General features: G+C 34.8%; 1 long non-coding RNA gene across 1 annotated transcript; it reads right to left on the reverse strand.

Moving 5' to 3' along the window:
• Nucleotides 1-861: 861 nt before the first annotated feature.
• LOC134262206 (uncharacterized) lies at nt 862-4,922 on the reverse strand. Its single transcript, XR_009990976.1, has 3 exons — nt 4,800-4,922; nt 4,535-4,583; nt 862-2,049 (listed from the first exon to the last, which is right to left on the reverse strand). It is a non-coding gene; the product is annotated as an uncharacterized LOC134262206 (long non-coding RNA).
• Nucleotides 4,923-5,983: the final 1,061 nt, after the last annotated feature.

Raw genomic sequence — 5,983 nt, forward strand, 5'->3', positions numbered from 1 at the left:
ATGAAAAACGTCAGTCAGACTTTGACTCAATGATAAGCTTTATGAAGAAGGATATGGAGATAACGAACAGTATTTAAACTCAAAGTCCATAAAACAATACAAGACAGGAGCTGAGCAAACACGGTCTTCCGAAACATCAGATGTGGGATCAGGTGCTATGGAGGAGTGAGCATCCCCTGCCGACCGGTCATACCCGCCGTGTGCTCCTTGTCATGATCTGAAAAAAAAAACAAAAAAATCCGTCGTCAATTCAGTGTATAAATAATGAACTAACAATTATTATGAAAGAAGTCAGTCAGCATTTAACTCAGTGATAATATGATAAATTGTATTTACTGGCAAGGTAATGGTATCGAAGATAGAACTTAGGAAATGATGACTCTAATCTAATATTCTGTTCCATCAACTTGTTTGTCAATAATATGTATACCTCGTTTTAGAAATTGTTCATACGTAGAACATGCTCTTGTGAATCGAATCAACTTAGATATGTAAACTCCATATTCATGTGATTAAGGTCTATTGCTGCAAAGGTAAGGGAAGTTGTCGATAGAAAAGTTAAAGTCATCACCTTTATCATAGAGCTTGGTTGTTAGATTACCATAGAGCTTGATTATCATAGATTAACATTTATTATCATAGAACTTGGTTGTTATAAGTAGCGCTCTTATCCCAGATAGCAGGATGTTATTGGACCTTTGTTGGGCCAACAACGCTACTTATGTTGGGCCACTGTTTGAATTCAACATTGGGCCATCGATAATTTGCTTATCCGCCCTTAATCAAACCAACTTGTTGGCTTATTGTTGGGCCAATGTAACATTTAATATTGGGCCACTGTTGGGGGCCACTGTTGGGCCAATGTATTATTTTAATATTGGGCAAACGTCATTTTTGTACAATTGGGCCATTGTAAGCAACTAATGTTGGGCCAACGGTAATTTGCTCATCGGCCCTTAATCAACCAACTTATTGGCTCATTGTTGGACCAATGTAACAGTCAATATTGGGCCACTGTTGGGCCAATGTATTTTTTCAATGTTGGGCAAACGTCAATTTTGTACAGTTGGGCCATTGTAAGCAATTAATGTTGGGCCATCGGTATTTTGCTCATCGGCCCTTAATCAGACCAACTTGTTGGCTTATTGTTTGACCAACGAACAGATATCATTGAGCCATTGTTTGGCCACTTATTCTTTCAATATTAGGAAAACATCATTTTTGGGCCAACTTTGGTTTGTATCTTATTGGCTCTCCATCATGACAACTCATTTGCTCTTCACTGGTTGGCCATTTGTCCTCAAAATTGACAAACAAATATATACAATAAGGTTATACTAGTTTTGTAGTACAGTTTAATGGTCAAAGCCCTTTATAAATACTATCTATATATGCTATATATGCTAGATTAATTATTTTAATACATATTCTCAATATTCGCATAGAATTGCCATCAACAAGTATTGCATTGTAAGTAGCTCTAAATTAATTAAAAAACTGAGGAAAAAGAAATCAAAATATAAAATTTAATTTTAACATACTATAATTTTATTGCTCTGTGCATGAAGAAAACATTAATAAAGAATTAAAAGTTGATGCTCACTTTAAGCGATATATGTAGGGTTACATGACTGTATACTCCCTCTCTAATGTAAATTATGCACAAGTTCAGTAAATTACAGGTATCAATAAGTACGTCTAACAAATAAACAAAGCCCTCCTGTTCTTAAAATAATACTAAAATGAATCCCGTTATTTTGTTTACTTACACAAAAAAATGTTTCTGGCATCTGCATCGTGTTTATAACCGACAAACAGACACGAAAAAGGGTAGAACTACAGGTATATCACACTATATCACAGAAAAAAAGTTACGCATTGCCACTTTCCATCTGATCTCTCTCCTAAGTCTCCATTTCCTCTTCCAGAGTCTCCTCCTCCCCCTTCTTTTCTTCTCTTTCCGTTTCTTCCTCCCCCATCCCTGTCCTTGGCATACCTTAGCCATTCTTTGATTGTGTTCTCCATGTCTTTTTAGAATCTCCAGGAGCACTAGAATTGTAGTATTTGGTACTTTAAACATACGATTAAATTTACAAGTATATCACTATATGTTTAAGCTGTCAATTGAGGAATAACCGTCTTTTTTATTTCATGGTGTGATTAAGTGATTAGCTTGTGTGATGAAGGCATTTATGCATAATTTATACTCTTGATAATCATCATCAAAACAAATTTGATTCAATGTTGCCCCATATAAAATACATGTATTGAAAATTTGTCGTTACACTGAACAAATTTTAATTGAAAGAACCCAATTTATTTTTAGTACTGAATAAATTTTGTTTTAACTTCAGCAAATTCAACATTTTCAAAATGTTTGATCATGTTCTCGACGTTAAGTGTATATAAGTAAATTAAGTGGTAGACTTCGGAAATGTATTCTACTAGACACAAATTTCAATTTAAATAAGGAGCAAATTATTAATTGTTTTAACTGTATCAAAACACATTTTTATACTTTCATTTATTTTTCTTGTATATAAACAAAAAATTTAATCACTGATAATTTATGTTGTTTCGATAAATTATAAGAATTTTAAATTTATTTCAGCTAGCTTGATTTTTCAAGTAGGATTGGTTGTAGATTTACTTCTGATTGTAGATTTGTTAATATACAGATTTGTAACAATTAAATGTTTATACACATTGGCCCAATGTTGGTCCAATATATTGGGCCAACATTGGGCCAAGGAGCAAAATGACACTGGGCCAACGGCGTTTGCCAACGTCGGCCCAATATTCTTGTTGACGTTTCTCCAACAATGTCGCATTAATTGGGCCAATGTTGGCGCGACGTTGGGCCAATATCTGTAGAAATAACACTCTACATTGGGCCAACGTTTGCCCAACATATCGGGCCAACATTTGGTCGATGAGCAAACTTAAATTGGGTCAATGCCATTTGCCAACATTGGCTCGATGTAACCGATTACATTGGCCCAACTTTGGCCCAATGTTAGCATGCTATCTTTACAGTGTTGACCCAACAGCACCTGACCTCTGCACTTCCCCATGTCTGATTTACACAGATCTGTACATGATATCGTTTAAAAACTAAACGTTAATTCAGCTGTGCCGAGGCAAACATATTAGTAATACTTACAAAGTGAGTGCGGATATGCAAGGTATCAGTCTCATTACGCTCGTTTCAGATTAAAAATGGCGCGGATATTACAAGTAGCTCGGTTGTTGTCTACCCATGATGCTCAGTCTTTTTCATGGTATATTGGGCCAACGTAGGACCGATGCCAATCCCCAAACAAATATTTTCTCTCATGATAATAATTTTATGATATAATGCCAACAGTAAGCCCAACATTAGCGCACTATTATACATAACCAGCTATCAATATTTCTTGTTGGGCCATTGTTGGCCCAATCAAGGTAACTCAACATAGATAATAGAACCATATGTAAGATCTGGCCAACGGTCTTCTGCTATCTGGGTTATTACAAATAAATAAGCAAATACACAATTCAAAAAATAGAATAAAACACTCTTTGGTGCTTGATCACTTAAGTGCAAAGTTAAAATGTTGAAAATATCATATCTAAACAAAAGCAGTCATCCAATGATAAGCATGGACATAGAAAGTCCTTTTAATTATTTCAGAATGTACCAACGTTGTCCCAACGTAAAGCTCAGCAGCTAATTATAAAATTGACACCATCAATTAGTTGGCAGTATAATAATTGGGCCAACGTTGGCCCAATATAAATATCTCATCTTTATAGACCTAAACAAAATAACACTTGTGTGTACTACAAACATTGGGCCAATGTTGGGCCAACATACTACTACCAACTTGATAGGACACGTTCTTTAAGAGTGTATTACAAACAATGGGCCAACGTTGGGCCAACATAATACTACCAACTTGATAAGGCACTTTCTTTAAGGATGTATTACAAACATTGTGCCAACGTTGGGCCAACATACTACTACAAACTTGAAAAGGCACTTTCTTTAAGGGTGTATTACAAACAATGGGCCAACATTCTACTACCAACTTGTAAATACACTTTCTTTAAGGGTGTATTATAAACATTGGTCCAACGTTGGGCCAATGCCATGATCCTTCCTTCTTTGGAAACTAAAGTGAATGGAAGCTGCTTACGTTGGACCAACTGTGGGCCAACATAGGAATTCCGTCATGGTCGAGAAGGTTGACTTGGTAACATTGGTCCAACGTTGACCCAACGTTGTTCCCCCAACGCCAACCATACAACCTTTAACAAATGTTGGCCCAACATAGTCATGCTATCTGAGATTTTATTGTACGAAAATTAAAAACTAATGACTTTTCGGTCAAAAGACTAGAGTTAGACTTTCAAAAAAGGATAAAGACATTGATTGATTTATTGTATATTGTGATATTCCCAGTCGAGAATTTTTCACTATAAAGTAGAGTGATCGATTAGGAAAATATCTATTCACACAATTTTAATCTACGAACATAGCACACATACGGACCTCCCTAGACTTCAGGGTTGAATGAGGCGTCTCAGTGGAGTAAGCACTTCTGTAAAGGAAAAGAGAAAAATAGTAAACTTTGATTTCACCTTCCAAGTACCCCATACACATTACAAGATATCAATTAAAGGTATGCTGTCTCCCTAAGCAATGTATCTCTCAAAGACATCAAGGAGAAGCTAAATAACTTAACATCTAATGATATCCTTTACATTAAATCTTGGTGCAAGCAAAATTCATGCTTGCTTGATTAAATTAAACACACCTTTAAAAAGGTTGTGATGTTCTGGTCTTAATGGTAAGAACTTTTAAAGTTGTATCGAATCTAATGTTCTTGGCTACCCAGTTAATCAAACATTTCTTTTCAAACGTAGTTGAATTGGAATTCTATAATGTACATAGTAGAATACTCCAGATTAGAATAATATGCTGTTTTGATGTTTCATTTAAAATGCAGATACTCTGTAGTAAATTTCATTTCATGTTCTTTGTTTCTCGTCTTACAAAATACCCAAACCCCTTTATCATCAGCTTCAGTCAGTGGCTTAATTTGTACTCTAAGAAATTGATATTCTTCGATTAGAATGATTAATGGATATGCCATTAAATAATTCCTTTTTGAAGACATCATCAAAATCCTAGCAGGAATGAAAAACAGCTTTATGGAATTATCTATTGTTGTAATACAACTTCATTCAACTATGGCTTCAGCACCTAAATATAATTCTGTGGTACGATTTGATTTACAAAAGCTGCTTTACTAGAAAGAATTGATTCATAAGTAATAAATGTATGGAGATAACGAGCAGTATTCAAGATCAAAAGTCCATAAGCAAAATAGGAGCCGAGCAAACATGGATCTCAAAAACATCAGAGGTGGGATCAGGTGCCATAAAGGTGTCAAATGTAGATCTTAATATCTCATGTCTTCAGATCTCTATGTGTCTTTTCAAGTTACTTGAAGTCCTTATAATATAGATAACTTTCTGCATCAAACTTATGCAAATTTTGTGCACTCGTGGTATTAATTCGTGCAATAAACGCGGTCCACGGATATTTGTCGAAGATTACTAGAAATCATGCGATGTGTATCGTAACAATCTATATGACATGAGTAAGTTTCCAATCGCATCATTATTTTACAGAAATTATGATTCCGTGGAATAATGACCAAATGGAAAAACGAACATTTACTGTACCTTGACGCAACAGTCTTATGACAAAAGATTTTTACTTTGTATTCACTTATTAAATTTTTACGTTTGTTTTATTTCACGTATTTCTTTTTTTTTCAGGTTATGATAGTATTCGTACTTTTTAAAGAATAAATCAACAGTGCATGCAAATGATGAAATTAATATTCTCTAAACCTGTATATTTCCCCAAAACCACGATTAGATATCGCTAAAAATACAATGTGCGCTAGTTTTAAACAAATGCAACAAACGT

This window comes from Saccostrea cucullata, unplaced genomic scaffold, assembly GCF_032062105.1.
Source record: "Saccostrea cucullata isolate Sc308-1 unplaced genomic scaffold, CSIRO_AGI_Scuc_v1 ctg11969, whole genome shotgun sequence".
NCBI lineage: Eukaryota > Metazoa > Mollusca > Bivalvia > Ostreida > Ostreidae > Saccostrea > Saccostrea cuccullata.